Source organism: Ambystoma mexicanum, chromosome 2p (genome assembly GCF_040938575.1).
Source record: "Ambystoma mexicanum isolate Mex_15411 chromosome 2p, UKY_AmexF1_1, whole genome shotgun sequence".
Taxonomy (NCBI): domain Eukaryota; kingdom Metazoa; phylum Chordata; class Amphibia; order Caudata; family Ambystomatidae; genus Ambystoma; species Ambystoma mexicanum.
This window is the reverse complement of record NC_090923.1, coordinates 298,472,847-298,493,707: the sequence shown is the minus strand read 5'-3', so window position 1 is coordinate 298,493,707 and position 20,861 is coordinate 298,472,847.

Sequence of the window (20,861 nt, the reverse complement as noted above, 5' to 3'; positions counted from 1 at the left end):
GTCAGAGCTGGAGAGATACGATCCCTGGGATTGAGGCCAAGGACAAGTCTTGCAGTCCTGCTCTGGATAAGTTGTAGAGGTCAGAGAGTGTAGAGGCAGGCATATTTACAGAGGGGCTGTTGCAGTAGTCCAGCCTAGAGAGGACCAGAGCTTGGGAGACAGTGAGCTTCTGAGGAAAGGAAGAATACCTTTCAGCAGGTGCAGCTGATAGTTTGACTTCTTATAGACATCAGAGATGTGAGGAGAACAGGAGAGGGTGGAGTCAAAGATGGCACCAAGGTTCTTAGCATCCGTAGTAGGAGCAGAAAGTAGGCCCAGGGTGGGCAGCTAGAGAGAGAGTGAGAGGAAAGGAGGGAGCTGGTGTATGCCGATGAGGAGGATCTCAGTCTTACTGGCATTAAGGCAGAGATCATTAGCGGCACACCATTCCTGAATTGTGGCCAAACAGGCTTGTATGAGAGAAGGGGGCGAGGCGGCTGAGGGAGAGCCTGAAAGAGAGCTGGGTGTCATCCACATAACACTGAAAGTTGGAGCAGAAAGTAGCAATACAGTGGGCAAGAGGTGCCAGGTAGTGGTTGAAAAGCCAGGGAGAAAGGTTAGACCTCTGGGGAACACCACCAGTATAGAGAGAGATAGAATAGAGGAAAGACCCCAGTTGGACCTGAGAGGGTCGGTCAGTGAGAAAGGAGCTCAGCCAGGCCAGGGCCTTATCTGTATAACCCCGGTTATCACGCAGGTGATTGAGTAGGATGGCATGGCTGACCAGATCAAGAGCAGAAGAAAGATCAAGGAGAATGAGGACATAAAGAAAGTTAGAGTCAAGGTTAGAGAGCAGGCCTTCATGGGTGTTCATGGTGCTTCTGGCAGCTCTGAAGCCAGACTGGTGGTTGAGGAGACTGCGGCATAAGTTGCAAGGGAGCTTATACGACCTAATTGAGAGAGATTGCATGTGGTCCGAATTGTGAGGGAGCGCACGCAGCCTAGGTTGCGAGGGTGCACACACGGCCTAAGTTGCGAGGGTGCGCACGCAGCCTAGATTTGCAAGGCAGCACACGCGGCCTTAGTTGCGAGGGAGAGAATGTGGCCTGAGATTCGAGGGAGTGTATGCAGCCTAAGTTGTGAAGGAGCACACGCCACCTAGGGTGTGAGGTAGCACAAGTAATCAGGAGGTGCGAGAAACGGTCACGGGGGACACAACGCATGTGTGAGTGAGAAGGGGCAACAGGTCATGGGGGTTGCGTGGAGTGTAGCAGCTAACTCTCCCCGCAACTTCTTACCTTGTGGCTGCAGACAGGAGGGTGAGGTCATCCGTACTCACTGTCTACGCCGCTACCCCATCACTGCCAAACAACTGCGTCGCTGAACACTGCGGCCTTGTCCTGCGAGGGTTTTGCCGCAGAGGTTCCGTATTTGTTTCTTATAGACACGGAAACGTGGACGTACCAAAGTGTGATACGTATAATCGGGCAGCGTCTCCTGCACACCTGCGTTGCTCAACAACATTACCTTGTCCTGCGAGGGCTATAAGCCTGCTATGGTCGCTTAGATATGAGGGAACTGTTTTGAATTAGAAACAAAGATCATACATTGAGGCTGAAATATAGATATACTCAGTGGTGCAATTGAAGAGACTGATAAACTATGTACTTTTACTTGGAATATCACCTCTCCTGCTTCTATTTAGCATTTTAACACCCATATATGAAACATTTCGACCTGTTTGTTTTACCCTTGATGTCTCCTTTACCTTGTTTAATACAAGATGGGTGTATGGGGGGTGGGAGGTGACTTTGTATGGTCTTGCCAAAATTTTAGCCTAAAGATGATGAATGTTTATAGCTACAATTAAAATCACATGCAACAATGACTTTTTCAGAAGAGCTATTCATCAACCAGCATGATAGACAAGTTGTATTCTGTCAACGCTATGAATTCATCCTGGCTTGAAATATTTAAATAAATGCCAAAATAGTTTCTGAATTGTATTCCCAATTAATTGCAGTGGCTCCTAGTGATTATTTATTGCAAACAGCAGTTCCCCTGTAGGTCATCTGTTAAGTCCCTTCCTGCTCTTTTTTTAGTATATTATGATAACAATCCATCACTGGAAACTGCAAGAGCCAAAGTTCTTGTAATACGATTACATCAAGTTATTCCAATGTTCCCATCTCCAAGAAACTTGTATGGCCCTGGGAGTTCCATGATATTATGATTACATTAGCCCAGTCAAAAATGCGTTTGGGATTCAGTATCTTCTTTAAAAATCAAAGGTAGCCGTGAGTAGTCTGAATGACTAATAATTTTGGATAGAGATGTACGATGCTTTGAAACCTGCAACTGTGCCACCTTACCAGCTGAGCAGTGGCCCATAAGACCTCTAGCTTTAGTAGTATGGCCATCAAAGTTTACTGATTTAGACTTATTTGTCTTCTGCCATAACCTGTTCTCGCATTTATTCTTATTTATTGAATGATTTATTTGTATCGCACACGAAGCCAACTAGGCGTTGTGAGTTGCTTAAGAATATGGTTACAGGTCTTACACAATAGCAACTTAGTTACATATTTACATAATTACATATTTACATAATTGAGATGACATGAATTTCGTAGCATATTTACACGTTTTACACAGTTATGAAGACATCTGTTACATTGTTGTTTAAGTCGGAATATATAATAACTAAGCATTAAAAATGCTTACACCTCCACCATCAATATTTTATATATTTCTCTTGTACTAAAATGCTAAATACACAGTCTTGACGATTCTCATTAACACATTCAACCTGTTCAATGTCTATCGAAATAGCGATTCTTAATGAAGGTATCTACAGAAATAAACTAAGCACTCATTTAAGGGACGTGAGAATGCATCTTGAAATATTGCTTCCAGACACACGGTTGGAGCCCATTTTTTTGGAGGGCCATGTCTTATCGACATTTGTGTTTCCTACATCAAGGTTCCGGTGAAAACCTCTGATGTTAAAGTTGGAAGTACTATTTCTATGTTGTGCAATGCATGTGGCAGTATTCAGCAAAAATTCATTTAATTTGCCTTTGTCAGTTGTTCCTCTTTGTCATTTTCATTGAAGGAATTGTCATGCAATTTCCTTTTATAAACACATGTTGTGTGTTTTTATTTGATATTACCTGGTTCCCTTTCTCTCTCAGAGTATTGCTTGCAACTTTTATTGATCATTTATTGATGTTAACAACCTCCTAAAATTCTTACGATTTCATCTTGAGGTCGTTTTATTATTCTTTGTATTTTTTAAGGTTTAATACCTTTTCTAGAAGGAGTCTTCTGACTTAATTGTTCTAAAATAACCTTCTCTGTGCTACAGATCTTTATCATGTTCGCCATCAAGAACAATTCCAGTTATTCAAGTGACTTGCGACCTAATACACGGAAGCGTTTTATAATGGCAAAACCCCATTGGAAAGCACTGAATAATGTCCTTAGTGTTCCATCCGGTACGGCCGAATTCACAGTAGCCATTTTTCTCTCATTTAATTCACTGATGTTTTGCAATATTGTTCTATGGCATTTCTATGCGGTTCCGGTTTAGGGGAATATTTCAGGGTAGGGCAAGCTATGGGAGCCATAGAAGAAGGGGTATGGGGCTGTGGTGAGTTGGCCTCACTGTGAGGTGTACCTGGTCCGTTCCATCCATTCTTTGTTTGGTGAATTTGCACCCATGGTACTACGTTTGGTTTTGATTAGTTGTACTATTGTGAACCGCTGATGTACTCTTTCAGCCAGATTCTGTATGTGTAGACTTGGGTGGTCGCACAGTCTGTAGAGCCACATGGAATGTGGAAAGGGGTGACGGGCTTATTGTGTCAGTTCTTGAAGTGGAGGTAACAATATCATTTCTGGTTCCTTTTCTTTGTGGAGGGCTTGGGTGGCCATTTATATTAGTCATTGATTGAATGAAGGAAATGACCAAAGGCGGAGAAGCACTTAGAATATCCATATCTTGGAGGTTTGGGGGGTATCTGTTTCAGATTGCATTGGGCTTGTTAGGGTAATTTCTGGAGGTCGGCAGGGCCGTACCCGGAGTCCGCGAACCTCCAGCTGTGGGAAGGCCCTAACTCCTTCTGTGTCCCAAAGAAGTAGGAGGCCCACACAAAAGCAATAGGTTACTGCTGTTTATTACATGAAAACAGACAGGGACAGGGTCATGGAGCGTAGGTTCCCAAAAACTTCTCGTTGAATCGTGCTTGCAGGACCCTTTTGTTTCTTAGTGACTTAACAACGTGCGTAACCTGCGAGAGCTTGACCCAAAACCTACCACCACTCCGGATTGGTTCCCTGAGTGGTAGGGTCTGTATAGGACGGTATAGAGAAACGTTTAATTGATAGAGTAGAGGTCAGGTGGTACGCTTGGGTTGTCCCTAAAAGTTGCTACATAGAAATTATTACATGGAGAGAGTTAGTGATTGATTCGGTTTTGATGCCGTCAGTGGTTAGCCCCCCATGCCCTGATTTGTCCTTCCACGAGCCCCCAAGCCTGGGACCATCATTGTTCCCAGCTCGCGATGTACCTGGTGCTGGCAACAATGTGTGACTATGTGTCAGTGAAGGACAATGGGCAGGCCCTGCTACTTGCTGTTAGAGCGCTCCTTTCCCATCGCTGCCGGTGGTTAATTTGTTACTACATTTTTGCAAGCTGGGTCCCAGACGTGGCAACCCATAGCCTTTTCAGTCCTTGGAGCTTGGCATCGTATCAGTTCGGCCTGGTCACGTGTTGAGGGACCGTGGCTGAGGCAGAATTACAGGGATTTGATTTGTATCTGCTCCAGGAAGTCGTAGCAGGGGCAGGTGTAACCTTGGTGTAGAGAGTGCAGCATGTTGATTGCAACATCGCGATCTTGGCTGCAGGACTCTAGTCAGGGTTGGGCTACATGATGAGCACCTTGTAGCTCTGTATGAACTGCTCTGGGTCTGTGGACTCTGGTTTGCGGCCTACTTCGTCTTGGTTATATGTGGCGGCATAAGGCCCATGAGGCAAGGGGTGTGAGGGTGCGGTGCAAATCTTTGTACATCGGTCCATCTGTAGGGTCTTCTCTTCAGGGGTTAGTAGCATGGAGCGTCTGTAAGCATATTGTCATGAAACAGAATCTAGGACTCTGTGTGCAGGACCCTATCAGGGCCCACGGACTGTGTGCAAAATCAAGTCAAAGGCAAAAGAATCCAGCCGTATAAAGGGCTTTTCTGTCCCTATTTCAGACAAAATTGCCTACAGACTACATTAACCAGGAAGCCCTGGGCCAGGAACTACTTTCCAAGGCCCACGTTGGGCGTGACACGCGCACGCATGCGCACGCAGCAAAAGGCATGGGGCTTGTGCTACGAAGTCTCACTGAGGAAGACGTGTTCCTGGGAGCTCCGACCACGGGGATCAACACGAGGGGCCACGCCCCACCTGACTTCACTCCAGGCCCCTCGCCTGCAAAAGCTAAGTACCGTGGGCTCGGGGAGTCAAGGTCACACGGAGGAAGCCAGTCCAGCGTCGCACCGTAGAGAGAGATGGAGAGCTGAGTTGGCAGTGAGGGGCATGCACAGGGGGGCATCGCCCAGGGTTCCCGCTCCCCCTGCTCCAGCAAGCGAAGTCCTAGGCTCCATAGGCTATAGCGCTTCGGGTTGCTACCCGATTTCAGCCTGCCTCCATAACGCGAGCAGTGCATACGATTTGCATGTTAAATTAGCCACGTGCAGCGGCTACCAGCGCAGACGCGTTTGAGACGCCTGCGGTTCTTGACCATATCGCAGCTTGCTCCCGGCACACTAAAAACACTCGCCTCAACTAACGGATCGAGTTGGGGGCTGCACTGGCCAGGAACCGCACGTATTTCATCGCGGAGCCACGCGCGGCTTAAATCTGCATGGAATGGGCAGTAACCCATATCAGACAACTTATTAACCCCGTAGTGGGCAGACGCACGCATTTCACCGCGGAGCCACACGCGGCGTAGATCCGCATTGAACAGGCTGTAGCCCAGATATTTTATCCTGTAGTGGGCCGCAGCAGCAGCCAAAGCAAGAGCATAACCTTGTACTCTGTGCCAACTAATAAATGTGTGTGTGGTATGTGAGGTGACACACTAGTCAGTAACTGTCACTCTTTTTGCAGCACTGATTCTGCTCCGGATTCCGGACCTGAGAGTGCGCAGGCAGGAGGCCAGCACTCACCCCAGAGATAAGTCTCTTCTGGTTGCCTAAAGTTGTGAATGAAAACGTAGTATAATTGTACTGCATTGTGTTTCCCTGTGTTTTCCCTTCCCTAACCACTCCCCCTTTTCCCAACCCTCTTTCCGGTGATCCTGCATGATTCTACCTATCCAACCGACGAGATCCTAACCCTCTTTCCCCGCTAGGGTCTCAGAGGCTTGTGTAAGCTTTGCCTTGCAGGCGCTGAGACCTTGGAGGGGGTGGTTGGTTCGCGCCACTCCTGGGCCTGGAAGCCACAGCTGTGACAGAAGCACAAGCCCAAGTGAATCAGGCCCCTGGGTGGTACGGGCCAACCATGGAGGAACTTACGAAAGTCTTGCAAGATTTACAAGCCGAGCTCACTGCCACTAGGCACGACTATGCGGTACTCGCAACACAAGTGCAAAGTTTGACCGCTCAGGCGTCCCCCCTTCCCAGTGCCTCTGCGGGGCCCTCTCCCGTGCAGGTCCACATTTCTCCAGAAGCTGTGGTGCCATTGGCTCCGCCCGAAAGATACTCGGGGGACCCCCAGAAGTACCAAACATTTTTGACTCAGTGCAAATTGCATTTTCTAACAAAACCTACTGCGTTTAGGGCCACCCAGGCTAGGACAGCATTCGTAATATCGTATCTTACTGGGGATGCAGCGGCCTGGGCAAACCCCTTGGTTCAAAGGGACGATGAGGTCTTGTACAATTGGGATGAGTTTCAATTAGAGTTTGGAAAAATATTTGATCGCAGGGCAGCCACCATGTGCAAGGATAGGGAGTTGTTAACTTTGCGCCAGGGCAATAGGGAATTAGTGATTTACGTCACTCATTTCAATCGATTGGTGGCAGAGACGGAGTGGCCACGTGAAAAGCAGATGTGCCTTTTTTATCAAGGTCTGCGCGATGAGATGAAGGACCTTATTGCACAAGTAGATCCCCAACCCCAGGATTGTGCAGCCATGATGGATCTTGCGCTACGCTTAGATCACCGTCAAGCGGAGCGCCGAGGAGATAAGAGGCGAGGGGAAGTGAGACCCATAGCTAGGTTTGATCAGTATCGTGCATCTCGATCTTCCGTCCCCCCAGATAAAAGTGTGATGGATGAACCTATGCAAATTGGTTCTACACGAGGCCCACTTGCCAAAGAAGAAAAGGAACGCCGCCGCAAGGAAGGCTTATGTTTATATTGTGGAGCTACTGGGCATTTTGTAAAGGAATGTCCTAACAAACCCAAGTCACAGGGAAATGCCTCGGCTCGGCAGTTGTAGGGGTAGTGCGGTCGGGCCAAAAGAAAGAAGTTACCCCAGCCATCAGGTTCGTTAATTTTGCCCCGCATGTCACTATGCCGGGGGAGTTAGGATTTCTGGGTAAGGAGGTTCATGTCTCCCTCCTTTTAGACTCTGGGGCCACGGGTAACTTCATCGATATAGAGTATGCTAAAAAGTTGGGAGTGCCTTTGTCCAATAATACCACATCAGAAGTTGTAAGGGCTGTCGATGGTACGGCCTTGCGTTCAGGACCCATTACTCATTGTACACAGGTGTTAACTTTACGAAGTTAGTCCAAGCACTTGGAGGAAATCCAATTCGATTTAATTACAGCACCTCAATTTGGTATAATCTTAGGTCTCCCATGGTTTTGTAAACACAATCCGCTTGTGACTTGGTCCACAGGAAAGGTTTCTTTAACCTCCTCAAAGTGTTCAGCCCACTATGTCGCCGGTGAACTAGAGCAGTCACCAAGGCAGAACCCAGAAGTGGGCATAGGTCTTGCAACCACAAAAGGTATAGATTTGAGTTCCCTACCCCCGGAATATAGGGAGTATGAAGATGTATTCAGTAAACAAGCCGCAGCGACATTGCCCCCCCATAGGCCATTTGACTGCCGCATTGACTTGGAGCGAGGGGCAGTGCTGCCCTGTAGCAGGATATACGCGCGTACAGAGGCTGAAACTGAGCATTTAAAAAATTACATAGACACAAATTTGCAGAATGGGTTCATTAGGCATTCTAATTCACCTGTCTTGTCCCCCCTCTTCTTCATACCAAAGAAGACCGGGGACTTGAGAACGTGTATAGATTATCGCGGGGTGAACAGAATAACCATAAAAAACCGTTACCCATTACCGTTGATACCAGTCCTTTTAGATCAGGTGCGTAGTGCAACGATTTATACTAAGTTGGACTTGCGGGGTGCATACCACTTGGTCAGGGTTCGCTCAGGGGACGAGTGGAAAACGGCATTTCGTACCAAATTCGGCCTGTTCGAATACCAGGTCATGCCGTTCGGCCTCTGTAACGCTCCTGCGGCTTTTCAGCACTTCCTAGACGAAGTGTTGCACGGATACTTGGATGTGTTTGCGGCGGTATACATAGACGACATACTGATCTACTCTCAGAACTTGCAGGAACACATAAAACACGTAAAGGCAGTACTGCAGAGGTTGAGAGAACACCGTCTGTATGCCAAAATAGAAAAATGTGATTTTCATCGGACCACTGTAGAATTCTTGGGGTACTTCCTAACACCTGCTGGGGTACAGATGGACCAGCGAAAAGTTCAGGCAGTCTTGGATTGGCCAGCTCCCACAACGGTCAAAGAAGTGCAAACCTTTTTAGGATTTGCACATTTCTACAGGCGCTTTATAAAGAACTTCTCTGAACTTGTAACCCCAATTACGGCATTGTTGAAAAAAGGAAAAACATATCAATGGAACGAGTCTGCAGAACAAGGGTTTCGCCGATTAAAACAGGCTTTTACCTCAGCTTCGGTGTTAAGACACCCAGACCTTGCTTTGCCTTTTATAGTAGAGACGGACGCCTCCAGCCATGCCCTAGGAGCGGTATTGTCACAACGGGATCCCCAGACAGGGTTATTGCATCCAGTGGCGTTTTATTCCCGAAAACTACTCCCGGCGGAGATCAACTATACCATCACAGACAGAGAGTTGTTGGCTGTGAAAACGGCATTCGAAGAATGGCGACATTATCTCTTAGGGGCTCGACATACAGTGACGATTATAACTGATCACCGCAACTTACAATTTATAAAGACAGCAAAGACTCTCAGTCCGTGTCAATTACATTGGGCGTTATTTTTTTGCTGACTTTGACTTCATTGTCACCTATTGTCCTGGCACAGATAACAAAAAAGCCGATATGTTGTCACAATATCCCGAAGGGGATGCTAAGGAAGAGATAAAACCTCGCCCAATTATCCCAGATTCAAGTATCATAGGAGTCGTGGGTAGGCCTAATATCTTCGAGGATGTTCTTAAGGCTGTGTCAATACAGGACTTGCACAATTGGTGTTCCAGAGAGGCGCAGCACTCATTGCAGAATGGGCTCCCCTATTATGCAAAGGCACTTTACCTACCTACGACAGCACTTCAACAAGAAGTTATGAAATGGTGTCACGATGCCCCAACAGTGGGTCATCCGGGAATATCAAAAACTCAATGTAACGTGGCTAGGCACTTTTGGTGGCCCACTATGAACAGGGACATTAGAATATATGTATCAGGTTGTGACATTTGTGGAAGACAAAAAGCTAGTCATCAGAAACCGGTGGGTCTACTGCAGCCTTTTCCTACCCCACCAACACCATGGCATACAGTAACCATGGACCTGATTGTAGATTTACCATCGGTTCAGGGTCACACCTTGATTCTAGTTGTGGTTGACTCTCTTACAAAAATGAGTCACTTCATCCCGTGTAAAGGGGTTCCCACGGCTGGTGAACTCGCAGAACTGTTTCTGCAAAACGTGGTACACTTACATGGTTTACCCAATCGAATAATCACCGATCAGGGTCCTCAATTTACCTCCCGCTTCTGGCGGGCTTTCTGCCAGTTGATCGGCATGCAAGTAAGTCTGTCCTCAGGGTACCATCCTGAAACTGATGGCCAGACCGAAAAGGTAAATCAGGGTTTAGAGCAATACTTACGTTGTTATGCCACCAGTGCAGACACTTCGTGGGTGCAATATGCGTGGTTAGCTGAACTGGCTTATAACAATACCGTGCACAGTTCCACAAAACATACTCCGCTCTTTGGAGTATATGGCCTTCACCCAAAGGTTTTGCCCACCGCCGCTGGCCCCCAATTGATACAGTTGCCCACCTTGTTAGGACACCACACTCATGCCCAATATGTCTGGTCTCAGATACAAAAAAATCTCCAGGAAGCAAAACAAACCTATAAAACCTATGCAGATAAAAAAAGACGAGAAGGCCCATTGTAAAAGGTAGGAGATCGGGTTTGGTTATCCACACGCAACGTTAAGTTGCCAGGACCTCGTAAATTACAATCCAGGTTCCTTGGCCCATTTACTATATCCGCTATAGTCAATCCAGTGGCAGTGAGGTTGAATCTACCCAGTCAAATAAAGATCCACCCTACATTTCATGTTTCCTTACTGAAACCAGCCCACCCACCATACGCACTAAAAAAACACCTGTTTTAGTGCAGGGACATCCCGAGTATGAAGTGAAAGCAATTTTGAATTCCCAACAACGTAAGGATGGGTTCTACTATCTGGTGGATTTGGTGGGTTATGGGCCCGAGGAGCGATCTTGGGAGCCAATTCGTAATATACATGCTCCCCGTTTGATAAAAACATTTCATCGTAACTACCCAGACAAACCTAAACTCAGATCCTTCTGTGCGGGGGGGGGGGGTACTGTCATGAAACAGAGTCTAGGACTCTGTGTGCAGGACCCTATCAGGGCCCACAGACTTCTGTTTAAACACTGTGTGCAAAATCAAGTCAAAGGCAAAAGAATCCAGCCGTATAAAGGGCTTTTCTGTCCCTATTTCAGACAAAATCGCCTACAGACTACATTACCCAGGAAGCCCTGGGCCAGGAACAACTTTCCAAGGCCCACGTTGGGCGTGACACACGCACGCATGCAGCAAAAGGCACGGGGCTTGTGCTATGAAGTCTCACCGAGGAAGACGTGTTCCTGGGAGCTCCGAGCACGGGGATCAACACGAGGGGCCACGACCCACCTGACTTCACTCCAGGCCCCTCGCCTGCAAAAGCTAAGTACCGTGGGCTCGGGGAGTCAAGGACACACGGGGGAAGCCAGCCCAGCGCCGCACCATAGAGAGAGAGGGAGAGCTGAGTTGGCAGTGAGGGGCACGCACAGGGGGGCATCGCCCAGGGTTCCCGCTCCCCCTGCTCCAGCAAGCTAAGTCCTAGGCTCCATAGGTTATAGCGCTTCGGGTTGCTACCCGATTTCAGCCCGCATCCATAACGTGAGCAGTGCATACGATTTGCATGTTAAATTAGCCATGTGCAGCGGCTACCAGCGCAGACGCGTTTGAGACGCCTGGGGTTCTTGACCATATCGCAGCTTGCTCCCGGCACACTAAAAACACTCGCCTCAACTAACGGATCGAGTTGGGGGCTGCACTGGCCAGGAACCACACGCATTTCATCGCAGAGCCACGCGCGGCTTAAATCTGCATGGAATGGGCAGTAACCCATATCAGACAACGTATTAACCGCATAGTGGGCAGACACACACATTTCACCGCGGAGCCACGCACGGCGTAGATCCGCATTGAATGGGCTGTAGCCCAGATATTTTACCCTGTAGTGGGCCGCAGCAGCAGCCAAAGCAAGAGCATAACCTTGTACTCTGTGCCAACTAATAATGTGTGTTGTATGTGAGGTGACACACTAGTCAGTAACTGTCACTCTTTTTGCAGCACTGATTCTGCTCCTGATTCCGGACCTGAGAGTGCGCAGGCAGGAGGCCAGCACTCACCCCAGAGATAAGTCTCTTCTGGTTGCCTAAAGTTGTGAATGAAAACGTAGTATAATTGTACTGCATTGTGTTTCCCTGTGTTTTCCCTTCCCTAACCACTCCCCCTTTTCCCAACCCTCTTTCCGGTGATACTGCATGATTCTCCCTATCCAACCGATGAGATCCTAACCCTCTTTCCCCGCTAGGGTCTCAGAGGCTTGTGTAAGCTTTGCCTTGCAGGCGCTGAGACCTAGGAGGGGGTGGTTGGTTCGCGCCACTCCTGGGCCTGGAAGCCGCAGCTGTGACACATATACACAAACTCTTCTGGAGTCTTGCGTTTCTGCAATGCGGTTGCTGACCTATGTGAAAAATAAAAATGATGCACGTCTGTGAGTGTGCACGGTCCTCTAAGTCGTAGCACTGAGTGTGTTCTTCGTGTGGATTTGTGCATGTCTGATCCAGGTGCATGGCAGCACATGTGTTTCTGTTCGTTGTGGGTATGTCGTCATGCCATCTCTAATGATGGCAGCATAGGTTTGTGACGTTTAGTCGAGCTGGTCCATGTGGTCAGTCTCAGCTCCATCTTGTTTCCCACCTCATGCTCTGTGTGGGATGCGGCCAGCTTGTGGAGGTGGGGTGTGGCCCCGGTGGATATTGACATCTGAGGCGGCGGACAGAGGTGCAAACTCATCCCGCTGGGGGTACTTGGGTCGTGACGTCATCGGCCATAGTTTGTACGTGGGTCGGGGGAAGGGACCGTCCCATTTTGCCTCTTTAGTCTCCCCTCTGGTCGACTTGTCGACCACAAAATTATCTATCCTTTTATCTCCTCGTACTCGCCACACTTTCGTTATTCCTGCCAAATGTCCATAGCGGTTTACGTGATCTTCAAATGACCAGTACATGTATACACATCCACCACCGGGCTTACAATAAACCCATTTCCCAACATAGTTCTTCGGATTGTGTTGTTTTTCAACCTTTATTGACGGTGGGTACAAGTCTGCTTCTATTATCTGTTGGCGTAGCCTTTCACATTCCTTGAGGATGAAGTCTGTGTGTAGTTCGTCTTCTGCGGGTAGTTAGGATGTGCATGCCGATCATTTCCTCTGCTGTACACTTTGATCTTGCCATCCATAATTTTATTCCCATCAGCGATGCCATTCCCAGTATCATGCAGTGTGCCAAAACCTTGAGACCATGCGCTAGCCATGATGGCATCCAAGACCAGATATATGAAAACCAGCTACCATCCTTTTTCACCCCCTTCGCTTCTTCTTCCATCTTTGTGTGCATCTTGGCCAATTGCGATACTGCTTCAGATAGAATGCCGTTATCTTCGTCATTCGCAGGGAAGAACGTGCAGCAGGAACTTCCAATTTTTGCACAAACTCCTCCTTGCATCGCAGTTAGGAGGTCTAGTACGTATCTGTTCTGCAAGGCCACCACTCTTATTGCCCTTAGTTCTTCTTTTATTGCGTTGAATCTGTTCACCGTGGAGTTGATCGTCATCATCAGCTCCCATCTGGTGATCTGCAGCCATTTCGCATTCGCATATGCTTGTACTCCTGGATGTATTATGGAGGAAAAGAACATGGCTGCTCTACTGAATAATCTGTGAGCTGGTGGGATGTCGCTTAGTGCTGTTTCTGATTTACCCCAGAGTTAATTTCCTGTGAGTGTTTCTCCTTGTCTTTTTATTCTCGTCAGTGTCTTTTCTGGGGGAGCGTCAGCCTTGGATGTGCTGCCAATTGGTTCCAGAGACCACCTTCTTCTTCTGTTTCCTTCGTCCATCTTGGTGAAGTTATCCGTTTTTATGTTTTTCTGCGGTACTACCAGGGAGGGTACGTTGATGTGTATCAGAGTACATACTCAACTTCATGATTGCAGAAGATTGTGATATGCTTTCGCTCCACAGGCCCAGTAGTGGTCCATCAGTACTGCTGTCCCTGCACCCTCATCAGGAATCTTTGCTGTTCGTTTACATGCTTCATTTACTCCTACATCAACTTCTCCATCGTGCTGGTAACATAGTGTGGGGGATGCAACGGGAATTATTATTGGATCCTCCTCTTTGTCCAACCATGTGAGTAGTGCCGCACTCTTTGCCCACTCCTTGTAGCGTTTGTTGTTTTTTTCTTGTACTGTCATTACTGGGGACTTTGACAACGTCAATATCTTGCTTCCCACTACTCCATCCGCCCATCTGTTCTTCATGTACACCTTGCCATAGATCAGTATCAGCAGCCTTTCCCAGCATCCCAGTTCCCCTTTTATCTCTCTTGCGCTCCATTTGAATGGCAGATAGTTCAGTGTCACTTCTTTTGTTTCTCCTTTGTCTGGTCCGTCTGTTATGTACTGTAAACCTTCAGTTAGCTGCCAATAGTTGTCAAACATCGGTAGTGTTTTGATGAAGTTATCTTCGTATGGGTAGGTTGACCTTGATTTCCACCTTAGTGTTGCCGTTTTACCTTGGAATCGTCCTCATGTTTGAAACAGTGCTAGATATAGGAGGTACTCTGCTGTGGACGCTGGCACTTCAGTTGCTACAAATGTTCGGGAAGCGCTCATGGCGTACAGTATTAACGAGCATACGTAACAGTTGTCCTTTGTCGTATCCTTACCAATTTTTAACATAGGTTTATACCATATGTTGTTAGAAACGTGTGCGGACTCTGTAAGATATGTGTCCACCCCATGTATGTTAATGGCAACACTGCGTTTACCTCTTGTTATGTTTTGTACCATGCTACTTGTACCACCTGACACAGTGCTCTGTGCAGCTGAGGTAGGCAAAATGTTAGTATTGGGTTTTGCGGTTACATGCAAGGCATAGTAGGCCTGCCAGACAGCAGCAGTTATCAGACCAGTGGTCAAAAATATCACCAGCATTTTAATTAAAATTGTTGGGACCACTGGCATGTTGTCCTTACCTTTGCTGCCGTCCTGCAGCTACCGTTCTTGAGAGGATGTAGGTGCCCACCTGAAAATGTCTAAAATTATGCATTATTATTATTATTATTTGTTACTTAAGCCCTGCGTATTAAATAGTCATTCAATGCCCATGCGAAAAGCTCCTCCCACATCCTCCTGACCCCCCCTGTCTCTCAGAGCAGGTAGGGCCGCGTGGAGGTGTGGATCTGAGAACACTATAAACTTTATAAATGCGTTATAATAAATGCACGGCCGACTTGGGCCTGAAGTAATTTGGCCTTCTAATTCTGTGTATAAATTGGTGTGATAGTGCTTCTGGGTGGTTGTTGGGAGGTAACATTTAAGCCTGGGTAGTGATGGATATATGGATGTGTTATTATCATATATTTTTCATACAATAATTACAATGCGCAATGCCTGCATGTGCGAGACAAAAAGAGAAGAGAACATGCATTTGTTTACACAGTGCTGTGCGTATTTGCCACTATCTTGTCCAGCGTTTGTTCTGTATCAATTTGTGTTAGATCATTTTAATTCACACTCTACCACCTTATTCTGATATTACCATCACATTAAAATCGTTATCAGTTCGTGTGGGTACATTTTGTGTCTGTGATCTCCGCAGCATAGGATGTGCTGTGGGTTGTGGCTCGTTTATGTCCTTGGGTGTATCTGAGGCCTATGGCATGTCTTTCCCATCATCTGTTGTTGCTGTTGTGGAAGTGTAGGCCCTGTCGCTGTAGTGGTGGGGCGTGGTCTGTGCTTTGTAGGGCTTGATGTCATGGATATGTGTCCAAACGTCCCTATCTACCAGTTTGACGGCTCTGGGTGCCACTTTCTCGATAGTGTGTGGCCTCGTAAATCTAGGGGCGTTCCATTTACTTCGGTAGTTTCTGAGGAGAACTGTGTCTCCTCCTTTCACTGCTCACTGTCCAGTTTGTTCCTCGATGTTGGTTGATTCCTGTTGATTGTTCTCTGACCCGCCCTGTGTCCTTTGAATCTGTTGAGAGATAAAGGAGGCACTAGCAACCAGAGAAGTGACATAGTCATACATTTATTGACCAAAGACATCTGTTCCTTCACAGTCATACATTGCTCTTGTGGGTGGGGTGAGTGGGAGGTGCATTTGGTGTTCAGTCACCACCTTGTGGGGTGTGAGGTGGTGGTCCGAACCAGGTTTATTTCTTAACTCAAACAGAGCCAGAGGAAGGCAATACAGCCAACTCTTTTTGGTCGTCTGCTGAGTTTTAGCTATGGATTCTTTCAAGAGGCTGTTGAGGTGTTCACAGACGCCATTGGCTTGTGGGTGGTATACACAGGCAAACTTATGTTTAATCCCAAGCAGGGCACTTATGTGCTGACATAATTCTTTCGCAAAGTGAGGCCCATTGTCTGACCTTAATACCTTGCAGAACCCCCATCTCGGGAATACCTCTCGTACCAGAAACTTTGCTGCCCTAAGTACGTCAGCATGGAAGCAGAGGCCAGCCTCAATCCACCTTGAAAAGGGGCACACTACCACAATCATGTATCGGTAGCCGTGACATACGTTGATCATGTCAACTTAGTCAATGTGTAGGTGCGGGAAGGGTCCTTCAGGCCATGGTATTGTACCCTTGATCACTTGCAGCGTGTGACCGGCTGTACATTTCTGGCAGGTAAGGCAATTGCTGATAAAGTTTGTAATGTGTGAGTTTAGTTCGGGACAGAACCATGGTTCTTTTATCCGTGCTGCAATTACTTCCTTTCCTGTATGAGTGGGATGGTGTAGTTGGGCCAGCGCTGTTTTTAGTAGGGCCAGGGGTTATTCTGTCTCCATAGTGCATCTGTTTGGGACATACTGCATCCTGTTTTTACACACGGTTCCTTTTCTGCCATTGGGTTTGCCGCCTGTAGTTCCATAATCTGTGTCTCTGGTATGTGCGTGTACCCTTCTTTCATTATCATCTATCTTGCCCTCCCCCTTTCTTTTTGTTTTTCGTGGAGGTCCCACATCTCGCCAAAATATGCAGCATATTTTGCATGTGCGCCTGCTGTTTCATTATCTCTAGATATTTGGTCTTCACCATTAGTATGTGCTTGATACTTCATCAGCGCTAACTCATGTGGGTATGTTATCACTTATATTAGTTTACCCAGGAGGAGAGCATGTTGCACTGGAGTACCATCTGCTCTCCTAAATCCCCTTCTGAGCCATCTTATTAATCCTCAGCGTACCGTAGAAGTGACAGAGGTACTGTCAGAATATATTGTTACTCTTTTGCCGTTGCTTTCTTCTAAAGCCAATATGAGAGCCACCAATTCTGCTGCTTTCGCTGAATATTGTTGGGGTAATTTGACACATTTTACTGGTACATATGTCCAATCCTCCCTTGATCGCACTACAGTTGCTCCTGTCCTTCTTATACCATCACTTTGATCAATTGTTGATGACCCATCAATGTACAAAATCTCACCCCCCACTAGGGCATTTTCTTCTACCTTTCGGGTGGATGAGTAGTTTTCAATGGCATATGTACAATTGTGTGCATATGTCATGACCGCAGCCTCCAAGGAGTCAGGTTTAGCCCAACTGCCTCGGAAGCTGGGTCACAACTTCATTTCCAGGCACCCATCGGCTCCCATAGGGGCCTTATGGACCTTGTCCTGGCGCCAGTGGCGCCAGGCTCATAAGGGGACGTGCCGGGCTCATGATGTAGAGAATGGTGCTTGGGTGGACCTACCTGCTGCAGACCATGCTGCTCATTCACCTGCAGGATGAAATCCTCATCCATCCATGGCTGGAACTACTTTACCTTCTGGGTGTGGCCAGCACCACTCCCTGGGACTGGATACTGGAACTATTCTGGAAGCTGGGACTTCTTACCTGGGCGAGGCTGCTGTGGAAGGAGACACCTAAGCACTCCAGTAAGCTATTTAAACCACGCCCCAGATCAGAGCAACGTGCTTCGCGTTATTCTGCAATAGCAGCAGGACGCTCACCGTGTCAGCTCCAGAGAATCTTCAACTTCTGCATCTGGGGAAGAGAAATCCGCAATCTTACCTTCCGAAATACCATCTTCGTCTTCAGCAGCATCTGAAAAGGGAAAAGAACACCAGGTTAGCAGGAGATAAAAAACAGCGCAGCACTTACCCAGTCCATCGGTACATCTCAAGCCACGGGCTGCAGCTTTCCATTTTTTTTCCGGCACCCTGTGGAAGCAAAGACATTGGTTAGTAAACCTCTGTGAAACTTTCCTTACCTGCGCTGCATTCTTCTCGCCTCCGCCGACGCTGCTACTCGCATCTGCAAAACAAAAGGACATCATTAAGAAATACAAAACTCCATCTATACGCACGTGTTTTGGGCAGCTCTCATCTTTCTCACTCCTCGGTGCATTCCTCGACATCCATTTTTCTACCCAGCTGCTTCTGCGACCTGAAAAAGGAAAAGAGACATTAGAAGTGCTTTTAACTTCGAATTGACATTTTCTACTTACTTGCCTGCAATACCTTCGCCATTCCATCGCTCTCCGGACCTTCATATTCAAGCAACCGCCGTTCGTGCTGCTAACAACGGCCTAGCTCCAAATCTTCATCCTCTGCAACCAAGAGGCTGGACAATTAACCAGTGAAGTAACTGGCTTCGGCGCCCCTGCACAGACGCAGGATGGAGAGCTCCGCTTTCACCTACATAAGGTGAGCACATTTAGCCTACGAACTACTTGGGAGTACCAGGAAGGGGAGGCAGCTTACCCAGTCAGGCTTATATATCCATATTAACTCCTTGCTCTCATAATTGCAGACACCTCACCCTTCACATCAAGATCTCAGTGAGGAAAGGGCCTTTCCAGGGTGGCATTCGAGGCCTGCGCGTGACCCTAGAAGACTCCGAGAACCCCCAGCCCAGACCTGCGCCTCCGAGGGATTCAGGTGAGCGTTACAGCATATTCGCCTTCTGCTATGAACTGTGCTGGGTTAACTTTGTTGCATCGCACTATTTTCAACTCAAGTCTTGACAAAATAATTTCATACCCATTGCTCTCTGGGTAGTGAGTGTGGTTTTTGGTTTGTGCAAAATTGCAAAGAGGGTGTGTTCAATGTAGAGTGTGGTGGAGCAACCCATAGTGATGGAGGATGATTTTTCTACTGCGAATGCTGCAGCCGCCAGGTGTTGTTCGCAAGACAAGTAACTCATCATTACTGCCAGCTGTAAAATGCTAGGGGTTTGTGTCCCATACTTGTTTTTTGTGTTAGTACTGCTTTCATTACTGCACCATCGCAATGTGAGAAGATGTAAAATGAATTTTCGTAGTTGGGAGTGCCCACTACTGGTGCCGTTGAAATTGCCTCTTTCAGTTCATTGAATGCATCAGTCATCTCTCTTGTCTACCACAACTTTTTCATCCACCTTTGTGCTTCCCTGAGAGCCACCAGTAGGGGCCCTATGTATGTGCTGTAGTCAAAAACCCATGCTCTGCAGTAATTGCACAGGCCAAGAAATTGTTGCAATTCTCTGATCGTTTGTGGCTGAGGTGTATTCTTTATTGCTTGTGCCCTTTGTGGTGCGATGTTCCTCCCTTTCTGTAATATAATCTGTCCTATGTATAGGACCTGCTCCTGGCAGTATTGCAGTTTTTCCTGGTCAACCTTGTACCCCTTCTCGGCTAGCAATGTGAGCATTTTCACAGAGTCCTTCCTGCATTCTTCCTCGGTGGTGCTGCAGATGAGAATATCATCTACATACTGCAATACCATGCTTTCAAGTTCAACATTCCCCAGGTCCATCCGTATAGCCCTGTTACAGATGGATGGTGACTCGCAGTATCCTTGAGGTAACCTAGTGAGTTTCCTTTTTGTATTGCAATATGTGAAGCTTGTCAGATCTTGTGAGTCAGGGTGCAGTGGTATTGAAAAGAACGCATTCTTGAGGTTGATCAAGGTGAACCGTGATGCCTCTGCTGATATTCCACACAATATTGTGGCAGGGTTAGCTGCTATCAGGTATTACGCCTCTACAATGTGGTTAAGTGGTCTCAAATCTTGTATGAAACGCCAAGACCCTCCCTTAGCCTTGCATACAGGATATACCGCAGTGTTGCATGGTGATTCTGATGGTACCAATATACCTTTTTCCACTAGGGCGCTTATTGTTTCATAAATCCCTTCATCAGCTTCTTTTGACAATGGATATTGTTTCACTCTGGGCAGTATTCCTCCTCTTTTTAGTTTTATTTTTACCCCTCCAATGCTCTTTATGCACCCCACATCATAGGGACTAGTAGTCCATAGTGAGGCGGGTACAGCGGCCAAGTCTTCCTAGCAGAAATCAGAGTGTGTGGGGAGGGGTGCTTCGAGTGCTATTGCCATTTTCTGGGCAACCTCCTTGTATGTTACTTTCAACCACACGTAGACGCTCATCTGGAACACCATCTCTCCATCTCCTTGTTCATCTGAGAACAGTTCTTCTTCTGACACCTGTGTTAAACTGCATCCTTCTATCAGTTCTATTACCACCCTCCATGCCTTTCCTTCCCCATCTTGGGGGTGTACCATGATCCAGTCTTTGTTTGTTACAATACTTTCGATGTCTACTGATATTATTGCCACTTCTTCCTCACTCGTGGGTGTTTCTGGCCTGAAAAGGTATGCATCAGGCTTCCACAATACCTTACCCTCAATCCCCGGTAACCAGGTTTTTGCCATGTCTGTCCCCTATTAGAAGATCTCAGCGTCCACGGGTTCTGCCCTCGCCACTGTCTAGCCACAGTAAGCCTAAAGTATGTGTCTTGCCGTGAGCATGTGTATGCCTGGTGTTGAGAATATTATTCCTTTGTCAGTGAAGGAGATGGTCATGTTCAAACAACTCATGTCGTCCCGCCCTAGTATATTTACTGGTGATTGTTTTGAGTACAACAAGGGCAAAGATAAGTTGTGATTTCCAACAGATAAGGAAATGTCATCAGTAAAAGGAACAACCCCTCAAGCTCC